Source organism: Phascolarctos cinereus, unplaced genomic scaffold (genome assembly GCF_003287225.1).
Source record: "Phascolarctos cinereus isolate Bilbo 61053 unplaced genomic scaffold, phaCin_HiC Scaffold_4;HRSCAF=312, whole genome shotgun sequence".
Lineage (NCBI taxonomy): Eukaryota > Metazoa > Chordata > Mammalia > Diprotodontia > Phascolarctidae > Phascolarctos > Phascolarctos cinereus.
In genome coordinates this window covers 572,645,802-572,671,272 of record NW_027555847.1, presented here as the reverse complement: position 1 = coordinate 572,671,272, position 25,471 = coordinate 572,645,802, and the positions used below count along the sequence as shown (strand labels likewise).

Here is a 25,471-nt window from a genome sequence, read left to right as displayed (position 1 = left end):
TACTTAACCTAATTTGGGACCCTGTGAGTAGAGCAGATGTGGGGTGTATGCTCGCAAGATCTTAATAGGAGTGGAGTTCTTTTTTTTGTTTGCCTGTAGATAAGGGATATAGGTTGTCTGGTTTGGGAAGGACCTTCAGGGCACCAAGTTTATGTACTAAGGTTAATATGTGTTTGCATTTCTTTTTGAATACTGTGATTTAAAAACTACACAAATCTTCCATACTTTTGTGAGTAAATGCATTGAGACAACTGATAAGAAGTTCTCCTAGAGTAGGAATGGGAGCTGAGTCAGATTGGCTAAATCCATATCTACTAAACCCTTAACCCAAGGAGATTAGCTGTGCTACCCACAAAAAAAAAGTTTGCATCTAGGGTAGAAAGATGGACAGTTCCCTATGAGCCAAAGAGAGATTGAGACTATCTTAAAGCAGGTCTGGGCATAGGGTGAAGAGTTTAACTGCTAAGCATGAGTATATTACTGTAAGCACTTGATTTTTTGTTATTGAACAGGATTATGTCAACAGCACCCACTTCTAATTTCCCCAGCCCATAATCCAATTAAAAAGTAATTATGAATAGTATGACAGTGAGTCATATCAGAAATTAGCTGAGAAAGTTCATTAAAGCAAATATCCTTAATTGGTCAATTGGTCATTTGTGATCTTAATAGGTCATTTGGCCAATGGTGATCTACTGTTCAATCTTGAGGGCTATTGTTTAATCTTGGATTTCACTGCAACCAATATACTCCTTTCCCTTTGACTTACAGGAGAATAACCAGTGGGGAGAAGATTGGGGTTAGACACCTATACTCTTCACACCCAGCCAATACTTATACTCTTGGTAGAAAGAATTTCCCATTTCTTCCTTGAATTTTATAACTTGAAGTAGACTAAAGTAACTCCTCATCTAATTCAACAAACATTTATTAAATATCAACCATGAGCATTGACTCATAGCACACTACATTCATCAGAGAAGTGAAGGGGACTTGGCCCCAGAGAGCTCTAACATATTACTACTATTCCATATTTCAACAAGTCAGCATATTCTGGCATAATTTAGAAACCAGCTTATCCTTGGAAAGTTCTTGCAAGTTATTCCCAATCTGGAGGTAAGTTTGGAATCAATCTGTATTCAAAAAACACAATTGGATCACATTTAATAAGTTTATTTGTATTGAAGGGACTGGTCATTTGGGGCCCAGTCCTTGAAGCATATGTAATGTCGTCTGTCAACATTTCACATGAAAACTTGGCAAAGCCTGCGTCTGGAAATGAATGATGAAAGAGCCTATTCCTCCAAGCACATATATTAGTGTTCTCTATTATCTGTCAGTTTGCTGTGTGATGATAAAAAGAATTTAATTGGTTGTTGCAATTTAGCATACATACAAAAATACTGAACAGGCAAGATCTCATTTCCCTGCTGGCCAGCAAGACAAAAATATCTATAAGTCTCCAGGTAGGGGAGGGGAGAAAGGTAGCAATGGCAATACTGCCTACTGCCACAGCTGCTTTAGTTCCCCATTTGACTTCCATGTGGCTATGAATGCATGTTATTTCTGTTTATTCTCTCTATTGTATTTATTCTTTCCTAATCCTAGGCGAATGAATATCAGAGATAGGATGCACCAGTTTTCAGCCTTTTGAAGTTCATAAGGTTGAAATCTGGTTCGTCCCATCTTCAGTACTCATTCACTTAAAAGTAGGAAGAAACACAACAGACACGGAAGAAATGGTGGTGCCATGTATTCATGGCCACATGGCTTCCAGGTGGGGAAAAAGGGCTCCAGGCTCCTTCTCTATTTGGAGGTCCACAGTAGTTTCTGCTCTCATCACCAGGAAAAAGAGGAAGATTTCATCTGTTTGAGCCTTTGTATACACAGTGTTCTAGCCAAATTAAGAAGTGTTTTGTTGTCATTAGTAAACCCTGATGACAGGACACAGCCAGAGCATACCTGCTCATGCTCTGTAGCTGGGAAGGATAAGGCTCTCTTATCATATGTTTCCATAAGTAGGTTCACCAAGCCTCCACATAAATTGTTAGCAGGTGGAGAATATTGTTAATGTTCCAAGGACTGGGCCATCATTGGCCAGTCTCCTTATTACATTTATGCTCATTCAAATACTTTAATATTTGACATGATTATCATCTTTATCATCATCATTATCATAGTCCTCATTTTCTTTTTGATTAGGCAATGGGATTAAGTGACCTGCCCAGGGTCACACAGCTAGTAAATGCTATGTGTCTGAGGTTGGATGTGAACTCAGGTCCTCCTGAATCCAGGGCCAGTGCTCTATCCACTGCACCACCTAGCTGCCCCCATCATTATCATTGTTAAGGAGATCATGAAAGAGTATGCCATAAAGTGTGATAAGAACATAAGCCCCAGAATTTGAAGTCTTAGTTTTTTTTTTCCTAGCTCTACCACTCCCTGGGATCTCCTGAAGTCTCAGCTGTATAAAATGAATGCACATTACTTGTTGGTGGAACATTTTAGTGAAATATACCACCTTTCCTCTGAGGATCTCTAAGTGCTCACTGACATAGTCAAGAGCTGGCAAATATCAGAAAGCTAGTTTAGTGATTCAGAATATAGTGTTTTTGTCCTTCAGGAAATCCTTGTACAGAGATCTTAGCCAGGGAGAGTGGGCTAAGGAGTCTACACTACCTTTCTTTCTTTCTTTTTTGTAAATCCACTTTAAGGTTAGGTCCTTTTCATTTAGAGGACCTCCCTATTGTCAAACAGTGACCGATTTAAATTGATTATCTTTAACAAATGGTTTAGAAGTATGGCTTGAAAGTAACAAAACTGGATATTTCACCATACATGCTAGTGCTTTTTTTTTAATTAAAAAAACCCAACAAGTTATTTTGATTTCCATCTATGGGTAGAATTAAAAAAAAATCATTTAGGTGGTTGTATATGTAACTATATTCTGCTGTTATTTAATGATTATTTACATGTAAAAAGCTGAGTGTATTCATTTTAACAAGATAGTAACAAAATTGTTCATATATTAAATATGAATTTTGTTGCTCTTGGTATTGGCTTTATTTGTATAGTTGTAGTCAGCATACATATTGGTTTTTGTGGTTCTTCTGCCTTCATTTCATATCACTTCATATGTCTTCCCATGTTTCTTTGAATTCTTCATATTCGTCTTTTCCTATCATGCAATAATATTTTATTACATTGATATGCTATAATTTATCCAACTATTCCCCAATCATTAGGATGAAAGTTTCATTTCCAGTTTGTGGTAATATGAATATTCTTGCACATCTTTATTTTTTTTCCCCGTCAATAAGTTCCTTAATATATAAGCCTAATTGTGAGATAATTGGATTACAGTTTATGAATAGTTTTCAAACTTTTACAGTATAATTAAATATTATTCTATGAAAGGACTGAAACAATTCACAGCTCTTCCAGCTATAGATATGATTGTCAGCTTTCCCAGAACCACACAAGCTTTGAATTTATGTTCTTTTACTATCTTGGCAAATTTAAAGGGTATGAGGTGAATTTAAGAGTTGCCTTAATCAGCATGTCTTTGATTATTAGTATATTTGAACACTTTTTAAATGGACATTGATAGTTTTTATTTCTTGAGCTGAGAATACCCTTCGACCTCTTACTAGTAAATGGCTCTTACTCTTTAATTTGGCTTATAGGATTGTAGATGTCAGATTTCTATTGGTTATTGCTAATATAAAAGTTCAGGGACACACATTTCTCTTGGTTCTGTCTCATTAATGTTGATATGCTTTATTGCTTTTGTCATTATCTTTAATATGTCTTATTATTTCTATAACTTGGTTTTTACCCAAGTATTACTTAGTAAATTCTCTACTTGTCTGTGAATCTTTTGATAAGATTTGATTACCATTTTATAGTGTTATGGTATATAAAAATATATTTAAAATTTCTGCCTTTCTGCATTTTGGGTTTATGTTATTTATACCATAGAGTACAATTAATGTTTGCAAATGATATACAAATCTTTGAATAAAAACTAATTCTTCAATTTTCCACTTAGTTCTTTTCATACAGGTTAACAGATCCAATTTTCAGTTATTTTGTTTAAGCCTATAACTTCAATGTTTCTCTTTTTCTTTTGTCACATTTGTAAATAGGAATATCATTTTGTCTTCTCCCTCTTTTCCTTTTCTCCAAATCAAATCATTTCTCTGGTTTCCTTCTTTGCTCACCCCAAAACCTTTGTTTCCCCTCTGTGACACTCTGAGACTGTTGTTAATCAAATTGCAACTATTATTGTTTTCTTTCCACTTTTATCTTTCAAAGTGAAGGGAACTACTCATAGAAGCCTTTCTATTATTTTGATGCCTTGAGAGAACCTCTTCCCCCACCATAACTTGATGGCAATATCATCCTGTCCTATCCTGTTTGAGTGGTTTTGGGACTTGGAGGAAACTTTCACAAAAGAGAGAGATAAGCCAGGAATGAGCTAAGTTTTAAGCCTTTATTATGGGGTGTTTAAACTCATATGAGGGAAGAATCAAGGCTTAGAGTAAGACACGAAGAGTCAGAGACTTTGGGGAAAGGGAATAAGGCTTTAGGATAGAGAATCGTGGTAGGTCTCAGTGATCAGAAGAAGGTGGATACAACTGGTCTCAATCACGGAAGGAGGAGGAGGAAAAGATGGGGGAAAGAAGAAGGGATGTGTGTGTGTGTGTGTGTGTGTGTGTGTGTGTGTGTGTGTGTGTGTGTGTGTGTTACTGGGTTTTGGATGAAATGGACTTTGGGCCACATCAGAAAGAGGGATGAGGTCAGCAAAGATTGTTAGGAGGGGTTGGCCTAGTTTTCTGCACCAAGTTTTCATCAGCTGTCCACTTCTCTTCCTAGTCAATATGTGTGATACTTTAGCCCTTTATCTACTCCATACCAGGCAAAATTGATAATATAGCCAAAGGTCATGGAGTTTGCAAGGAGGAGGAAGAGTCCTTATTAGAATGTGTCTGATTAGTTTCCCATCTCTAATGTTATAGGTAGGGAGATGCTAGGGATTGATCAGTGAGGCCCTGGCTATATAAATATGGGATGTAAAAGTTTCCAGACTAGAATGGGGTGAGAGTTTTGAAGAAGAAGAAAGGATTGGGTCCAGAGCAGAAGCAGCTTACTATAAAGTCAGCTCTATGAGTCTCAGAGAGGGACCTAAAACCAGAAAGATTGTTTTGGACTATAATATTAAAGGAATAGTGAAAAGAGCTCTGGATTTGGAGTCAAAGGACCTGTGTTCAAATTCTGGCTTTGTTTCTTACTACCTATTTGATACTGTCCAAATCATCTAATATTTCTGGGCCTCAATTTCCTAAATTTCCTAAGGTTAAATGAATGTCTTAGATTAGATGACCTTTTTGATCCCACTTACCTCCAAATGTAAGATCCTATTTTTTTTTTTTTGCTATCTCTATTCAGAGAGGTAATATGCCATAGCAAATAGAGGACAGGCCTTGAAATCACGAAGACTTGAATTCAAATCTTAACTCTAACACATGCTAGCTTTGTGACAATGGGCAAGCCATTTAACTTTCCAATCTTCCTGATAACTAGGACTATAAATTATAGACTAATTGCTAATTTGTGTTGATGAGTGGAATTTATTGGGAATTCTTCAAATGAATGAGATGACAAGATGGAGTTGGACAAGGCAGCCTCTAAAGTTCTTTCCAACTCTAAATTTCTTACTTTTCCATTTGTCCAGACTTGTGATTTTGTGGGTCTAAGGAACAGGGGATCTTCTACTGTCCACAATTAGTAGGCAACTTATAGTTTTAGAGTTGCCTAAATCATGGAAAATTACTTGCCCAGTGTCACTAACTCAGTACTTGCCCAGAAATAAGATTTAAACTCAGGTCTTCATGACTTTAAGGTTGGTCCTCTAAACCACATCATCCTGCCTCTCTATAATATTCTAGCACTAGTCTGGGTCTAGTGTATGTTTTTTTCCCCCATTTTCTTCTTGAAAATGTCATTTACTGGGGCAGCTAGGTGGTGCAGTAGATAGAGTACTGGCCCTGGAATCAGGAGGACCTGAATTCAAAACCAGCCTCAGACACATATCACTAGCTGTGTGACTCTGGGCAAGTCATTTAACCCTAATTACCTCACCAAAAAAAATGTCACTTACTTTTAAAAATTTTTTACATTTATTTGTCTACTACTTTAAAAGTGAGAGTGATAGCTAATTCAAAATTCATAAATGTAATCTAAGTTTTCTCTTCTATAAAATGAAGGATTAGAATAATTGACTAATAACAAACCATTCAGGTCTAAAGCTGTATATTTCTACTTATTGATCAGTCCATCAGTTAGTCAGTCATCAAGTGTAATATAAGAAGTTAGTGATCTAAAATACATACAGTTGGGAGACATATAGCATTCAAGCATTAATAGTTTATCTGACCTGGTGTACCCAGTCTCCAAGGGAGATGGTGATCCTTGACTTTTGGAGGAGCAGGAAGGGGGCACTCCCTCATTCACTTGTCTGCCTCTAACAGGATATTGAACTAGAATGATACATGTCTACTATAACTCAAATATTTGCAGTCTAGTAGAGTAATGATCTCTTGTAGGGTTCAGAACAAAAGTCACTTTCTGTGTTCACTCAAAAGAACTGGTAATGCTTACTCTTGCCAGCTTAGCTCCCTCCCACCAAATGCTTGATACCCATACACACACACACGTGCGCACGCGCACACACACACACACACACACAAATCAGATGGTAAGGAAATCCATTTTTCTAAACAAATAACAAACATTTGAAATCAGTAAAATTATATAGGTTAGAGCAGATGAAAGAATACAGAAGAGTTCTTTGAGAGTGAGATAAAATCTCAGTTCAACCAAATATGGAACAATCTCACCAGAAGAGTATATTTGTATCAGTCTTTGGTGGAGAAGGGTGAATGCAGGTGCTGGAAATCAAGGGACACATCAGGTAGGCTGGCTTCCCCATATATCTGTGGCTCTGATATGATCTTCCATCCACCATTGAAATGTTCATTCATGCCCTTCCTCTCACCTATCTCTCTTGAACTCCCTTCTAAAGCCTCTTTCTATACTTACACTATAATGAGGGCTCAGAGGTCTCTCAACCAATTAGGAATCAAGTATCCCTCCAAAGCTCACATCATCACAGGGCTGTGCTTCAGAGAAATGCCCACCTGCTTGTTGTTACAGAACAAGTATTTGTTGAGCATTGAATATGTTCTAGTCCCTTTCCTAAGCCCTGGAGATTCAAATAAGAAGTGAAAACAATTTTTTTTCTCAAGGAGCTTACTTTCTATGAGGGAGAAAACTTGTATGTAAAGAGGCATATGAAAAAATACATATTGAGTTAATGGAAGATAACCTTAGAGAGAAAAGCCCTGGTAGCTGGTGAGACTAGGTAAGGCCTCCTGAAGAAGGTGGCATTTGAGTTAAGCCTTGAAGGAGGTTAGGGATTCTAAGTGGCAGAAGTGAGGAGGGAGAACATTCTAGGCACAGGAGACTTGATGGAATCATGCTTCTTAGGAAAAAAAAAGTCATTGTTTTACCTTTTATCCTCTAAACTAAGATCATATTTTTACAAACTTTCTTTGGTAGGATTACCATGAAAATGTGATCTAGAAATAAATTAGGCAGAGGAATTGGACCTGTGATTTCACTGGTACAGAGAACTAATGGTTGAGGAAATTCCCTCTATCAATGCAAGTCAGAACTTTCTCTACAATTCTCAGTCTTAGGGAGGACATGAGAGGTTAGGTAACTTGCCCAGGTTTACACAACCATTATGGAGGCAGGGTGGTGGAGGACAGGCTTTGAATCCAGGTCTTGACTTTGAGGCTGGCTTTCTGTACATAATGCCATGCTGCCTTTCATGGAGATAAAATAGTGTAAAATAAAATTATGTCTAAAGACCCTGTTCTTGGTTTCTCTTTACCTTTTCTTGGTTTTTTCTTTTCTTTTTCTTTGGATCATCTATCTATCCAGTTATCCATCCATCCACCCACCCATCTATCTATCTGTCTGTCTATCCATCCACCTATCTATCTATCTATCTATCTATCTATCTATCTATCCATCCATCCATCCATCCATCCATCCATCCATCCATCCATCCATCCATCTATCCATCTATCCATCTATCTATCTATCTATCTATCTATCTATCTATCTATCTATCTATCTATCTATCTATCTATCTATCTATCTATCTATCTATCTATCTAACCTGTCTATCTGTTTGTCTGTCCATCTGTCTGTCTACTTATTTCTCTGTCGATCTATCTACCTTTCTATCTATTTATCTAAGCACCATCTTGTTCATTATCACACCCAACAAGACATGAGAATATGAAACCTATCGTGACTCAAGATTCTATAAAGTTTCCAATAAAAATAGTCCTTATAAATAGCTTGCTTGCTAATCATAGCATTAACTCTAAGTTAAGGTGGGAACCAGCTACCTGAGACAAACAGTTGAGGTGCTCCTGACCCACTTCCTGTCTCAGCTCTTAGTGCCCCCCCAACATATTTCTGACCTTTTCTCCAAACTCTAGTTTTGACCCCAATTCTTGGTTTCTCCATTTAGTTTTAAGACATTGGCACCTCTAGAAGACATGCCATTTGAATTCAAAAGTGACTGTGATCACACCTATTTAATTCCTTTAAGTAGCTTTAAGTAAATGGCCACCTATCCTTCAGTCCAGATAAGAAGAAAACTCTTTTCATTCATTATTCTACCTATCTCTGGTGAGAGAGAGAGTTGCTAAATATAAGTATAAAGAAGAGAAAACAGCTTGTGACTGGTGAGCTTTCCTTGTACTTATTACTTAACCTTCTTTAATGATTTTTTTTTCTAGGATAGAAGATGCTCTCTCTTTCTGAAGATTCTTTTGATGACTTTATCTGATGTTTGGACTTTACTGGAAACTAAGCTCTCTAAGGTGATAATAATAGCCTATATTTCTAAAGATATTTAAGGTTTGCAAAGCACTTTACAATAAGGCAGGTGCTATCATCATCCCTATTTCACAGATGAGGAAACTGAGACTCAGAAAGATTGAATGACTTGCCCAGGATCTCACAGGTAGTAACTGTCTGAGGAAGGATTTTAACCCTGGTCTTCTTGATGCCCAATCCAGTGTTCTATCTGCTATGCCATGCCACCTCTCATTTTCAAGTGAGTATAAAAAATGTCAACTTAATATAATAATGGTAATATTTGTGACCCACCATTAGTAGGTTGAACTGGTTATTTCCCCCCTTCTATCTTAGATGATGGATTTATATTCATCCATTCACACTCTCTTATCCCATCCTGCTTGTAAGAAATAGCATAAAGGAGTGAAACTATGGAGGCTTTGGCTGGTGATTGTAGAACAAAACTAGGACTCAGTCCAATGCATGACCTTGGCCTCATTGGCTTTGTCCATCTGAGTTAACCAGACATTGGGAATAAAATTATAGAGGTAGCAAATTCTAATTACTATATGTTCTAACTACATGTTATAAATTCTAACTAATACAGTATGTTCTACCATTGGGGACCTACTTTTGACTTCTATGGTTTTAATGGAAATGCTCATTCCTTCTTCACTTATGAGATGCTAAGACAGACTAAAGTATTACATTCTCTATGTCTTATGATGTTGCTAACTCCTGAATTCCAATTTGCTAAAGAAAACCTTTGAATTAAAATGAAAATGATTCATTAGCCAAAGAACTCTTGAGCCCTGGATTCTTTGTTGCCACCATCCTTGAACGCAAACTCATGTCTCTTGTGGCAAAATATGCCAGAAAAGCTAGGCTGGTTCCAGGACTGACACTGTGTCATAGAGCCTTACTTAATGTTTCTAAGTCTGTTTCAATCATCCCTGAGCACTCTAAATCTAGGAAAAATCTCCTTATATCCTATAGGGAATAATTTGGCAGACATTCATGTGGCTATTAGACACAAACAATGCAATAATCCTCTGTGACTCAGCACTAACTTAGAAACTTTCAAGCTGGTCTCAGTGATTCTGCCTTAGAGGGTGCTAGCAAGAGATGTAATCAAAGAACCTTCAGCACTAGGATTAAAATGCTAAAATGAGACAAAGTGAAAGTACTCAGTAAACATAAGTAACATAAATATAAGTTCAAAAGCTATTTTTTTAAAAATGAAAAATGACTCACTGCTCATGTTCCCATTTCCATTGGCTAATGGGATAATGGAGAAAGAAGTAAGGGATATTATGGGAAGCAGAAATAGTGTTAATCTAGTATTTTTTGGGAAAGTGATTCTTTTTTGGGTTAGGGGCATAGAAATCTTGGGGAAGTGAGCACCAACTTGAGTGAGTTTGGTAGCCTGCCCCTGTCATCTCTAGTTTACTTTGTGCAGCAATTCTGCTAAAGCAGTGTGGTAAATGAAATACATGTGTATATACATGAAACATAAATTGGTAAATAAAATGACAAGGAGCTATTTTTTAAATAGCTATTCTCCAGAAGACAATGCATTAACTGGCCATGCTGTTAAACCTTCACTTAACTTAAGAAAAGTTCAAGGCATTTAATAAAATAGCAGTGCACCAAGATAACTAAGAACAGTCTAGTCCAATGTGTCTCATAAGATCACAGACTTGGAAGCAAATCTTGTGCTGTAATCTTATCAGGTCATTTCCTGACCTTTAATCAAGAAGGCCTAAAACCACATTTTCCACCTTTTTCATCCAGTGGCTTTTTTTTAGGGTTTTGTATATCATTTGTTCCTTTTTTCTCCCCACCTCCCATTGCCCAAGGCTGTGGAAATTAGCTCTATAACAAATAAATCTACAAAAACAAATCCTTTTTATCAGCTCTGTCATAATTACTTCTGCAAAAATTGAAAGAAATCCCAAGGCTATTATCATTGTTACTGAATTTTTGCAATTATTTTTTTGCAATGATAGGAATCACGGTCATGGACAATGGCATCACTTAGTTGGAAAATTCTGGGGATGTTTCTTTTACAATAGGGAGAAATTAAGGATTTATGGAACAAGAAGAGTTAAAAACATAACTTTTTAGCATTGGGAGGTGGAAGTTTTGTTACTGACTCAATTGCTGAGATAGTATGCAATAAATGATTATGTGTTTTTTGCACAAATTAGAATATGCTCATTGGGTTTTTTTTTTAAAGTCTCTGGAATTTATTTTAAATTTAGAAGTAAAAAATCTGATAAGAAATTAAACTCATGTGGTCCAGAACTCAAATGGGCCCAAACCAGAAATCTCTTTATCTAATGAGAAATTGTTGTCCAATATGGAAACTGATGGGCTTATTTACTAATATCTGGTAACATGACAATAATAGCCATTGCTTAAAGCATAATCTATCTGTAACACCTATGCTGAGTCATTCAGTCAATAAGCATTTATTAAGTACCTTCTCTTTGCCAGGCACTGTGCTTAGTACTGGAGATACAAAAAGAGGCAAAATGTAATCTCTGCTCAGGCAAAAGGGGATTCACATGTATTACTATAATCATAGTAGCATATATATATATATACACACACACACACACACACACACACACTATACACACACACACACACACACACACACTCTCTCTCTCTCTCTATATATATATAAAAGGAAGTAGATGTGGGGTGTAAACCTTTCTGTAGAATTTGAATAATTTTAAAAAGAGAAATATTCTCAGTATTTCATGGAAGTTTGTCAGTTCTTAGTGTAAGTAAAAAGAAAATAATAAGAATGATATTTTATATTTACTTATTACTTCATTTACAGGATAATGTCTTCACAACAGGCAGCTAGGAGAGAAGAAGACTTATCTTCCTAAGTTCCTACGACACTTAGTAGCTTATGACCTTGGGCAAATTGCTTAACCCTGTTTGCCTCAGTTTCTTTATCTGTCCCCAAATGGAGTCACAAAGAGTCGGACATAACTGAAACAACTCAACAACAATAATCTTCAAAATAATTCTTTATGGTCTTATAAATTTCATTCTCATTTTACAGATGAAGAAACTAAGAACCAGAAAGCTTAAAAAATAGTTAGCATTTATAAAATGCTTTAAAGTTTACAAAGCATTTCACAAACATTATTTCATTTTTTCCTCACCATACTTTTTGGGGGTAGGTACTATTATTATCCCTATTTTATGGGTCAGAAAACTGAGGCAAATGTAGGTTAAGTGAATTTCCCAGAGTCCCATTGCTAATAACTTTCTGAGGCAAGATTTGAATTCAAACCTTTCTTAGTACAAGGCCAATCTCTATCTACCAGGCCATCTACCTGTCGCAGTCACATAGCTCATAAATTACTTGCTTAAAGTCACACAGCTAATATCAAATAGATTTTTTTTTACTGGTTTGGGTTGATATTTCTTGTGTGAAAAAGGCAATGACATGATTCTCAAAATGATTTAAATATTAAAGTCATATCATCATCAACAAATTAGGGGAAAAGGGAAAAAAGATACCTTTTACAACTATGGAGAAGAAAGGATTTCTTAATTAAATGAAGGATAGAGATTATCTGAAAAATGTATAATTTTGATTATATAATATTGGAAAGCTTTTGCACAAGCAAAAATCACTGTAGTTAGACTTAGAAGGGAAATAATTTATTGAGAAAAATTTGCAACAAATTTCCGAAAAAAAAGGTCTAGTATTCAAGTTATGTAGAGAACTGATGCAAATATAGTTAAGAAGTAGAGCTATTCCCTAACAGATAAATGATCAAAAGGGAAAAGGCAAGCTACCAATAAGCATAAAAAAGATGTTCCAATTGATGAACAATAAGAGAAATGCTCACAATGCTTAATAAATGCATTTTCATTTATTCATTCATCATGTTGCTATTGATTGTGTCAGTTGGCAAATAATACTAGGCCTCTTTGTTTGATAGAAGATAGCATTAGTGTTTTTGAGGAGTTTTGAAATCTGGGAGATGGAGGAGGTGATGAAAATAATAATATACACTGTTATCTCCTTTTAATGCAGTAATATTTTATAGGATTTCATGAACTCCTAGATGGAAGAGAAGTAGACTGCTCCTAGAATAAAATGCCTCCAAGGAAAATGGAAGAAGGTACTACGATTCTTTTTCTTATGACTGGTTTCACTTTTTCCCTTCTCCCTGACTCCTTCACTCAAGACTTCCCCTGTTGCCTCAGTCCCCACATTGTACTCCTCAAGTTTGCAATCTTTCTGGGAAATGAAAACTATTGGAAAAGTAGGTGCTTTTGTGAATGGTGAGAGAATGAGTTTTTGAGCTCACAGATATGTAATTTTTATATCTGTGATGGACTGAGACTGACACAGGCCAGTCTTCTAGTACTTAGGTCCAAAATTGGAATGAAACCAAATGCTCATAATCCAGCAGTAAAGAAAAGAAAGTCTACTTAGGCCAGAGCAGGGAAAGGACATTCAGAACAGGGAATGGAAGTTAGCATAAAGCACTGATTCATCCAAACACAACATGCTGTTAGCCTATGCTTTTAAGCTGGAAGGAAGACACAGACCTTTGAATCTTGATTTTTTTTGAGCCCAGAAGCCCAGGAGCTCAGGAAGTTACATCAAAGTCTTAAGCCCTAGAACTCTGAATCAATCAAACTGAGAGGATAGTTTTAATACTCTTTAAGGAAAAACTAGCCTAACTTGCTTGGGGGTGAGGGAGGAAGGAGGAAAAAAGGTGTCTTTGGATATATCTCCTACACAACATCAATGCCAACAGAAAATATTTGGAAATGTACTTGGTCTCTGGGAGTGTTTTTCCTTTCCAAACATCTCGATGATTTGAAGAATCCTATCTAGTTAACCTAGAGATATTCTTCACATTTTAAGACAGGATTTTGGAGAAATTGGAGTGCTTTTTCCACTCTAAATAAGTGGCGAATGCTGACTTGAACAGGTGACATCTCCTAAGTATTTCAGGTGGACAGGACATCCAGATTTATAATCATTGGAGTTAAATACATTATTAGTGAATGGGGTCTACTTGGAAATGGAGAGCAGTGACATTCCTGCCCCTGAGTCAAACTTTTGTGAGGTCAGGGTCAGTAGTGATGTTAGCAAAGGGGAATGGTCCAAAGGAAAGAACACCCCAGATCAGCATTTCAGTCTCTAGAACTGTAACGCACAGATGCGCTGCAAACATGTCCTTTTGTGGTGAGCAAAGAGAGATTATGTCCAAGGACAAACCAGGAGCTACAGAGCCAATGGAAAGTAACACCTGATTTCCCCATAGAGGGAAATGGTGGAGTGAGAAGTGACCTCTGAGGTCCTCACTGGGAGCGGAGCAGAAGTCCATGAGAAATATGCTTCCATCCTGTCCAGTTGTGTCTGCAAATGACTTAGATGCTAGATACATCTTTGGGAGAGGGTTACATATTGGAGGGGCCTTTATTTGGGAAATGCTCTGCTGTGAGTTTTCTTTCTTTGACCTCTCACCAAAAATTTAATTTATAATATTGTGAACTGTGTACTTAAAAGTGCAAATTTCACCTCAATACACTGAGGAAAGGAAGGTGGAGACATTTACCATGTGTGCATTTTCCTGACTTTCTTGGATGAGCCAATGAGCCAAGAGGGTAAAAAAAAAATCAACCATAGTGTACCTGGGCTCTTTGTACTATGAGTTTGGGTACAATGTTGCAGAAGAATGTGTTCATTTGTCATTCATATGATGAGGTATTTCATTCTCCATGTGGCATTTCTACCAACCCTTTCTTCAAGGAATTTATGCCCTGAGATAGTACTTTGATCTAATTAAGTCTATTAGTGTAAATAATTTTTTTCTAAGCCTCATTTTGTACGATTTCTGTCCATTTACATTCCTCTGAATTGTTAAAATGTCCTTGACATTACATGCACAATCAGGTTATCCATCTGTTTTTATTTTCTGCATTAACAATCCACTTCCTTTCCTGGTTACATGTCAATCAATTAATCAATAAATGAAAAAAGCATTTATTAAGCACATGGTATGCCAAGTGTTGGGAATACAAAGAAAGATACAAAGAAAAAGCAAACATAGTACCTGCCCTCTAATGGAGAGAAAATATTTACATAAATAGGTATAAAATATACATACAGAATAGATGAAAGAGTAGTGAGTACCCCTTGTTGTGATTTTAGTTCTCTAGTGACAGATGATCCTTTTTCCTTCTTTAAGAACTGGGGCTATTGAGAAAAATCTGCTCCTTCTAGAAGGCTGGTGACTAACTCTTGAATGCAGGGTCTTTTCATCTTGGCTAGCTATGTGGTATAGTGGCTAGAATGCTGACCTTGGAGTCAGGAGTATAGAAGTTTAAATCCTGCCTCTAATACTTACTAATTTTATAGCTCTGGGCAAATCATTTAACCACTCAGACTCAGTTTCCCTTTTCATAAATGGGGCTAATGATAGCATCTACCTTACAAAGTTGTTGTGAGGATCATATGAATTAATACTTCTAAAATGCTTTGCAAACCTTAAAGTGCTATATAAATTATGCTATTATCATTATTTTTTCAGAACCTTCGAAGTTAGTTATTATCCATAAGGTAACCTCCAAGACTGGCAAAGTACACTCTTAGGATCCATGTTTGAGCACAGGTAGCTTACCAGGTGAATTTCCTCCCCATTTGCATTAACTGCTCCTGGGCCAAAGATAAGATGAAGGAGAATTGTCCTCCCCTGCCCTTTTGCTAAAATCTGGTCTGGAGATTCAAGACCGAATTGTTCTCTATTTCCACAATGTATATATGTGTGTGTGTGTGTGTGTGTGTGTGTGTGTGTGTGTGTATGGGAGGGATGACTTCCTGTGAGAGTCTGGCCCCCTAGTGTCAGCTAATCATTAGAAGACATCTCCAGTTTCTGAAATCCAGTCAGTAAGGCAGCAGTGGTCTGATGAACCTCTCCTGACATCAGTAATTCAATTCAACAGCAGACAGTAGAATCAACAGATAATAGGAAATCACTGAAGATTTTTTGAGCAGAACAATGATGTGGGCAGACCTATATGGCGTATCTCACTGTAACACTGATTACTATAGCCCCCACTGCCTGAAGGTCAGGTATGTTGAGTCTTCCATCTCCCCCCAGGGTCCTGTGGTACCCTTAAAGCCACTTCTGGAGATGTATAGGTGCTCTGCAAATGACTCCAGGCACCAGTAATGGTGTTCCCCTGATTATAGCAGTGGGTCTCCTACATTGCAGTTCCATTTAACTACCCATAGTACTTTTTTTGTACAAAGTGTGCAAAGAAATATTTACTTCAAAAGTATAATCACAAATATACAAACATACTCCACACAACATGGGGGAGTCATAATTCCACCCCATCCCAATTTAGTTTCTAAGGAGGAGAAAGAGATTAGGTTCACAGTTTAGCTAGGTTCCTATTGAGCAGAGTCCCAAGTTCCAAGCCAAAATTACCACCTTCCGCCCAAGTCTCAGGTATTCTGGCTTCTCTGGGTTTCTCTAATGGGAACATCTCATCTGGAATCCTGGTTTTAAGATATCCCTAGCTCAAACTCCTGGGTCCAGTGAGGATTGTAACTAGCACCTGAAACTGAGAAGGACAAATGAAGCAAAACAAGCAGAAACCCAAAGCTATAAGAACTTACCCTCTTCTCCCCACCTCCCATCAAATGAAATAATTTTCTTCATTTTCAGATGAAATATTTCTTCATCAAATGAAGTAATTTATATAAAGCACTTTACAAATCTTAAAGCAGTATGTAAATTTGTCATTATTTGTCATTTTTGTCATTATTATTTGTCATTATTTGTCATTATTATTACATAATTATAATAGACAAATTTTATAATTAATAATAATAATAAAATCTACCAAATAAGTTTTTGATTCTTCATACCAGGAAAACCTAATGGTTGGTCAAGCCACTATTATGTTCTTGTCCTGTATCAGACTGTGAACTCCTGGAGAAGAGGTAGTGTCTTTTAGCTTTCTTTGCGTTCCCAGAGTTAGCAAAATGTCTGGCCCACAGTAGGTGCTTAACAAATATTTATTGACTGGCATATGGACAGCCTGTTACTTCAGAGCGCTGTTGCTTTTATTGATGATTGTTGGATTCAGCTGCTTGTACACTTTCATGTGGAATAGGGACAGCCTAGCAGATCCATCAAAGAAGGAAGATCATTTTCTGATATCCCCCAAATTTGGCCATAAAGGATTTTTAGTTACCCTTCTATGTTTTCACTATGGTTTCCTCTCAACAGGTAAAGAGAAATGGGAATTAAGAATAGCCACTGATAGACCTGGGAATAGAGTGACAGATTGACAGGCCAATATTTCAGATCCTGTTATGTTCTTATAGAGTCAGTCCTGTAAATAGGAGGTATAGGAGATTTTTTCCTGTTGTAATTTGCTGACCAGGCCCTAAATTTTACCCTACCCTTCTACTACAAGGCCTGAGAGTTCTACCATTAGAGTCACTCCTCTGGCTCATGTATGATAGTCATGAATACAAGTATAACTATGCTTCAGTAGAAGGTAAGTTCCCTGAGGACAAGAACTATTTTTCACTTTGCTTTTGTATTCCCAGTGCCTAGCACAGTGCATTATACATAGCAGTTACTTAATTATTGCTCGTTGATTTGAATTTAATTGCATTGGGGAAAAATAGTTTGTCTATTGATCTGACTGATCTTTTCAGATATACTGCTATTGATACCCTATTATTGCACTGATCATAGTTTCCTATTAAGAAAGACCATTTTGGAAAATTGGGGACAACTGGAAATTGTTCTTTCAGACCACCAAGGTAATAGTGGTGTACTGAAATATATAGTTTCCACCTGTTCAGCAGAGTTGGTTAAAGGAAGAATAAGCAAACTATGGCCCTTGGGCCCAATTTGGCCTACTCTTGAGGTAGAATTTCTTTATTATTACATTTTAAAATACAATTCAACATTACTTTGAAATCTAAAAATTATTCTTAGCTGAGATAACCCCCCACCCCATCCCCAACAAAATAGGTGGTGAATTTGGCTCGTGAACTATAGTTTGCTGAACCTCGGGTTAGAGCACAGTGCTGATAAGACACTGTTTTACCTTGTAGTCTCTCAACCTGTCCAACCATTTCACCAATGCATGCTTTTTATCATAGAGGGGAAATTGTGACAGACTGTGGATTAATGAAAATCATAGGTTTAAAGGTTATAAGGGGAATTGGAGAGTTCCAGGTAAAGTCTCCAACAAGATAGAGACTAAATATTTAGTCTGATCTCATGACCTTTCAAACCTCTTTATTGTTATTTAGTCATTTCAGTTGTTTCGAACTCTTCATGACCCCCTTTGGGGGGGGTTTTGGTAAAGATATTAGAGTGGTTTGCCATTTCCTTCTCCAGCTCATTTTTTTTTTAAAGATGAGAAACTGAGGCAAGCAGGGAAAAATGACTTGCCCAGGGTCAGTTTTGAACTCAGGAGGATGAGTCTTCTTGACTTCAGGGCCAGTACTCTATCCACTACATCACCTATCTTCCTCAAACCTCTACGAAACAGAAATTATGTGCCAACGATAAAGCAACTTCAGCTGTCTCCATAGTCTAGGACATCTGGAACCTACAGAAGGTTAAAAAAATAAACTGACACCTACCTTGACCTCACTCAGTCCTCCCTTATTGCCCACCACACTACTGGTAACAAGATTGTACTAGCCAACCCAAGGACCTGACGTCACGGCTTGCAATAAAACTGACCCCCCCCAAACTACAGCCCCTCTTTCTGCTTTCCAGTGCCATGAAATCTTCAGGCTGCAGAAGCTTATTAGGGCTGTGACAGACAGCCAGTACCATGGTAGTAGCATTTTGTGCTGCAAAAGATCTCTTCAGAAGAGCAAAGGAACAGAGGTAAAGGGGCAGGATACATGTTTAGACTTGAAATAGTGTTCAGCCTCAGAGACTCACACTACAGAAATCAACCCCATAGTACCATTGTGACAGCTCTCTGAACTTCTGGCATCAGACCAGAGAACAGAGGAATAGAGGCAGCCGGACAGGACACTAAGTGTGGTGTAACTAAATGATACTTCACTAAGTCTGAGGGAAGGAGCTCAGCATCCAGCTGGGGCCAGTTCTGTACCTTCCAAAAGTCACTTGGGGCAGAGATTTAGACTGGTAAACTGTGAATTGCCCAGTGTGGGAGGTGGCTGAGATGTTTTGAGATGCATCTTCCAGGGAAACCACCATCAGAGGAGGAGTCAGAAAGTGAATAATAGGGGAAAATGAGGAGGGGAAAAAAAAGAAACTACCAAAGATTTGAGGAAGAAAAAAAAAACCCTCAAAGACCTTGAATATAATCAGATAAATCAACAGGGAAAACATTAATAGAAGAAGGAAATATGACCTTCAGATCTAACAAATGAGTTCAAACAGATCTGGTAAATGAGTTCAAGCATCTATGAAGAAATACTGCAAAACAAAGAAAAATAATACAACACTTGATGAGACAGAGAATCCTGTAGAATTTCAGGAGAACATGAAACCACAATATGTTATTCCTGAGTGGTTTAAAAGAGAAATGAGAATTTTGAAAGTAAAATTTATGGCCTGCATAGCACAAATAGTGCATGGCATACAAAAATGCAAATCAATTATGACAAATCTTACCAAAGAGACAAAAGAGAGAAAAATGATTGGGAATGCCAAAATACAGAAGTGAGGGATAACAAAAAAGAAGAGAAGCAAAAAAAATGAGAAATTTAAATGAAAATATGCTCACTATCCAAGCAAAACATAGTTATTTCAAAGACAGGATGCATAGAGAAAACCTAAGGCTCATTGGTCTCTTAGAAGAATATGACAAGACAAAAACCCTGAACACCAAGAAATAATACAAGTGAACTACCCAGAATTTCTGAACAGAAAAAATGAAATGCCAGTTGAAAGAATTCATAGGTCACCTCTGGGGGAAAAAAAAAAGCAATCCAAGGCTGCAAACTCAAAGACATAAAGTAGTTAAATTTAATAATTCACTTCAGAAACAATAGGCTCTACAAGCAATCAGGAGAAAGACCTTTAAATATAAAAGAAGGAAAATTTGAAAAATGCAAGACTATTCTAGACCCATCAGAAAATGCAGAAAGGAATGGAATAACATATTCTGAAGAGCAATGAAGCTCAGGATGCAGCCCAGGGTGAACTACCCTGGAAATCTGAGCTGGATCGCAAATGAAAAAAAAGATGTACATTCAATGGTAAAGATGTTAATAAAGAGGCATTCAAAACATTCTTAAAATCAGGCAAGAATAGATTACTTGCTTCTCAAACACCCTACACAACAAAAATTCAGTAGGAGTGAACAATGCGTTGAGCAAGGATAGCAATAGTAATGGAGTGTCAGCAGAAAGGTCAGTATTCTCTTACACAAAGAGACAGAAGTGAAGGTAGAAGCACCCAAATTCATAAAGGAAACATTAATTGAGCTACCAGAAGACATAGACCGTCCACAATGGTGACAGGAGACTTCAATATCCCTGGCATGATCTGTCTTGATCCTTGCTTTCCACAATGGTGACAGGAGACTTCAATATCCCTGGCATGATCTGTCTTGATCCTTGCTTCCCTTTTTAAAGATTTACCAATGATCTCTTTATTGATCTATTCCATAATTATAATGATCTATTTTGTAATAAATACCCTTATGTATTTGACTTGGATACCTGTTTTCCTGGGGCTGGGCTGAAGCACAAGGAATTCTGGTCGCTGGAGGCTTCCTGTTTGCCCCAGGGCTACACTGAAGCACATGGTGGTTCTTGGAGCTGGAATCTGCCAGTTCCCCTGGCTATGCTAAGGCACATAGAGGGTGCCAGTGTTGGTGTTTGCCTGCTCCACCACACTGGGGCTTAGGATTTCCCACTGGTTTGCTGAGGTCACTTCCTGTCCTGTGCTGTACTTCCTTTTCTCCCCAGTGAGATGAACCTTTTTTGCTGATTGTCCAAGTTTCTTGGGCTAAAAGATTGTTTTACCCTGTCTTTTTACTAGTTATGCTATTCCAGGATTTGTTATGGGGCTTTGTTTTATGGTTGTTTGGAGGTGAGTATGAGAGAGCTGCAGCAGTTTACTCCGCCATCTTGGCTCAATACATGCTACGGGAGTACAAAGGGTTAAAGGGATAGCACTACTTGTTGAGCGGTTAGCTCTCTTGCTTCCTTAGAGAGAAATGACTGATAAAGGCCTCATTTCTCCCCCTCCCACTTTGTAGCCAAGTAGAACTTGGCAAAAAATCAGGAAGCAGGGTCCAAATTCCCAGGCTTTCAATCCTTGGGTAGGCAGATCAAGCATAGGAGAGAAAATAGATACTTCTGTCCTCCTTTTACTTAACAAGAAATTATCCTTAGTCTGAGGAGAGGAGGAAGGGCAAAGATGGAAGGATGGATCTGTGCATGCCTGGCAGTATGACACAATAGAAATAGCAGTGTTTTTTAAAGTCAGAAGACATAGGTATGAATCCTAGTTCTGCTACTTATTAGCTATCTGACCCTGGGTAAGTTATTTTGCTTCATCTGTAAACTGGGACGGCTAGACCACTTTAGCTGATCTCTAAGATCCTTCCAGCTCTAAATACCATGATGTCATGATACTTGTAATCCTGAAAAACTGTAAATTAGTTGAGTATCCATCATGTGTTTGTCCAGAGCACTGTACAAGGCCCTTCGGAGGCACATCAGAGGTAGAAGAAACCAATGCCTGTGTCTCTAAAAAGTTTATATTTCAAGGAGTGGGTTAGGATAAAGACATATAAAAAAAAGGAAAGCATATCTAGAAAACCAAATGAAAGCAATTTTGCTGAATTATTTTACAAGATGAAGGAAATTTTGATTTTATTTGACCTTGAAAAAGGGAGAGGGCATTGTAATTTACAGCTGGGGAAATTTCTTCAGTATATATATACCAAACAGCTGCAAAGTCCCCCAGAGAATAGGATTAGATTCAAAAGGTTCATCCCTCTGGTGCTGCAATGGAGAAAGCAGTGGGCATCTACAACCTGCCACTTCCTTCCCTCTGTCCCCTTAGGGAAATCTAGCTAAAGGAGATTGAGAAGGCCACAGAGATCTATTAGCTGGACTCTGGGAAATTTCCTTTAGGCTATGCATGGTCAAATCACTACCTCTGAATATTAATGAATGTAAGAAACTCTCTAGACTTGAGAGATTGGTATTTGAGGCATATTGGTACTCGAATCATTTATTTTCATAGAAGTGAATTTGGGGCTTGTTTCTTTTATTTTGCTGCTAGACTCATAATTAGGAATTCTTTCAATGGGCACAAAAACAGTTGATGGGGATGGTGCACTGAAGAAAGTCTGAGTGTTTGAGGAAGGAGACCAGCTACTGAGAAGGCAGTCCAACCTAAGGTGAGTTGTGCAAAGAGATAGGATGTCATTCCATAAAGAGTCTGCATATATCTCTATTGGGTTTTGAAGTGAAGACATACCTTGGGAAAGGGGTGACATGGCATCAGGCCCTTGGGAGTGTAGCCTGGGGTTACCCCCAGGTGGCAATGGATGGAGTTTCTTTGTGTGTGCAAATCTGGAAGACGATTCAAGAAATGGGAAGACTGCTACAGAGTGAAAGTGAACCTATTTGGGAGGAAAAGCACTCCCTAGATGTCAGTACTGTGGAGAAAAGCTCTAGTTGCTTCACCCTAGTTATAACTTTGTTTCTTACACAAAGCATGCTTGTAAAAAACAATGATTACAGGTAAAGTCTATTGGGTTTTTTTGGAAGGGATAAGAGAGGTGACTGGCATAATTGGACAGTGAAAATTAAAATTTTTAAAATGGCCTAGTCTAATTTATTTCTAAAATGTTTTATATCTTTTTTCACAGAAGCAGTGGGAAAACTTAATTGTTATTTATTTCAAAATTAATTAAACATTAGATTCCTGCTACTAGTTGTTTCAGGACCTCTAAGGGAACTGAGCTGAGAGCTCAGAACTTAACCTAAAAGCAGCTCAGAAAGGTATAGGAGTGAGGAGACAGCATGCTGGATGGTTTATCAAGGGTTGGAATTTTTTTTGTTGTTACTGGGTTTTTTAAAAATCACAGTCACATTCATGCAGGGAAACACATTTGTACTGTGGAATTCTCATTGCACAATAGTGAACTTAGAGAGTCTGTCATGAAAACTGACACACAAAGGACATGAACTAAGGGAAGGAATTTGAGGCTCTCCAGAAAGATCAGCTGGCCTGAGAACAAAGCTGGCAGTGAGAAAGGACCTTGTATAGCTTGAGATATCTCATTTGGAAGAATTAAGGAGAAATACGCAGGAAAGTCTTGTATCACTGGGTACTGATGGATGAAATTTTGTTCAATAAATAAATACAGAATTTGAGCAGGAAGAGTGGATGCAAGAAAGGGAAAATCAATTTCTGTTCTTGCCCTCTTTTATTATCTCTTCTTTAGAATGCTTACGATCAGATTCAGAATACAGTTGGCTGTGGTTAGAGCACCATTTTCACATACAAAGGGGTAGGGGACAGACTTTTTTAAAAGAGTAATCAAGAAAATCTTGCCAGTTCATACTAATGAGACCAATCTGAATGTGTTAAAAGCATGAATAATAGAGGACTTGCGGTTCATGGATAGATTTCAGGAAGTCTGTACACTTGAATAAGAAGAAAAAATGCATCTTCATTTCAATAAAATGGGTTTCTTTTATCATCCTATGTCTTTTATTTTCTGAATTTGAAAGCACTGTTTTGAAAAGGGGTCCCTGACACAAAAAAAGGTTAAGAACCCCTTGATTATAATATTCTAGGTATAGAACTGGGAGGAATCGTACAAACCATCTGGCCCAACCCCTATATCTTGCAGATCTAGTTGAGGCCTAGAGAGATCAAATGATTTATCTGGGGTCGCAGAGGTAATAAGCACAGTCAGGATTTGAACCCAAGTCCTTTAGACCCTAAATTCAACATACTTTTCCACTATACTACTGTAGAGTCCACTAATATAGAATCTTCTTTAAGACATGCAGTTGTCATACTTTCAAGTTCACAAATAGCTAATGGTCAGCTGTTTTCCCAGTTAGTGTACTTCATGGACTTGTTTTGTTTTATAAAAATAATTTGCAATTAGCAGCACCTTTTCTATATAATGTACTAAATACCCCTCCTCTCAAACTTGTAAGTAGCTTAAATTCTCTTCCAAAATATTAAATTGCTTTCTTGGGAACTCAACCTTAATGTAGGTCTGAGTACTTAAGTTTTTCAATATAGACTTTAGCTATCTTGCTACCTAGGATTTGAATGGTAGAAAGAAAAACAGGAGTGAAGGCAGGAAGAGAAAGAAGGGAGGGATGAAAAATAGATGGCACTAGATTCACATCTCTGTTTCTAAGGAAGGAGGCAAGATAGTTGAGTACAATGGTTCCCAACCTTTATAGTGCATGAGGACTCTTTTCCAAAGATTTCAAGTATTGCTTCTAAATGAATTTGTGTTTCATTAACCCCAATAGTAGCTATATAAGCAGAGAAATAGTAATATAAATATATGTAGTCGATCAAGCAATGTGTAATAAATCAATCAGGAAGTATTTCTCAAATGCTTACCATATGCTAAATATAATACTGACCACTGAGAATAGAAAGACAAAAACAAAACAAAACAAACCATTTCAGATGTATGCATTCTACTGGCAGTATTTGTGTTCACTGAGAGATTTGAGTTTGTATTTGCAGATCCTTTACCATAGGCAATAACTCCACACCTTTCTAGGGTCCAAAGTCCCATTGAGGAGTGCATAGAAATTGCTGAATTTGATAGATTTATCTCCTAACTCAGGTGCTGATTTCCAATATGACAGCTGAAAATTCCTTAGGTCCTTTGTGTGTAAGTTTTTCTAGTAGTAAAAAGCAGATATTAAAATGTGAGCCTGCTTGTCTTTTAAATGTTGAAATTGATATTTTTGTTTGATGTGACCATTATTTCCAAATATAACCCTCTCTCCTCCCTTACCCAGCAAGCAAACCATAGTCATTATGGGCATTGCCTTCCTGTTTCTGCTTAGTTCACCCTGCAATAGTTTATTTGACTTCCTATAGTTCTCTGAATTCTTCATTTTCAACAATTCTTGTAACACAGAGTAGTGGGTACAGCATTGGACCTGGAATCAAGAAGACCTACGTTCAAATATTGTCTCTGATATTTATTAGCTATGCAACCTTGGACTAGCCTCTTCACTTCTATTGAACTATATGGCTAATCCAAGAGAGGATCTGATGACCCTACTTCATTCCATTTATGTACTGTAACTTGTTTAGTCATTTCCTACTTGATGGACATCTACCTTGTTTCCAATTCTTTGCTGCCACAAAAAAGTGCTACCATGAATACTTTGGTATGTATGAGAACTTTCTTTCTGTCATTGACCTCCTTGGAATACATATCTAGTAGTGGGATCTCTAGATTAAAAGGTATGGATATTTTAAAGATACTTTTTAAAAGC

General features: G+C 37.4%; 1 long non-coding RNA gene across 1 annotated transcript in view; it reads left to right on the top strand.

Annotated features, from left to right (window-relative positions):
- LOC110201142 (uncharacterized) overlaps window positions 1–25,471 on the top strand; it is a 53,987-nt gene that overhangs the window by 19,983 nt on the left and 8,533 nt on the right. Inside the window, exons 2-5 of the long non-coding RNA XR_002322400.2 lie at window positions 8,883–8,966; window positions 9,058–9,202; window positions 13,026–13,100; window positions 22,257–22,374. This is a non-coding gene — a long non-coding RNA (uncharacterized LOC110201142). The remainder of the gene's footprint in view (window positions 1–8,882; window positions 8,967–9,057; window positions 9,203–13,025; window positions 13,101–22,256; window positions 22,375–25,471) is intronic.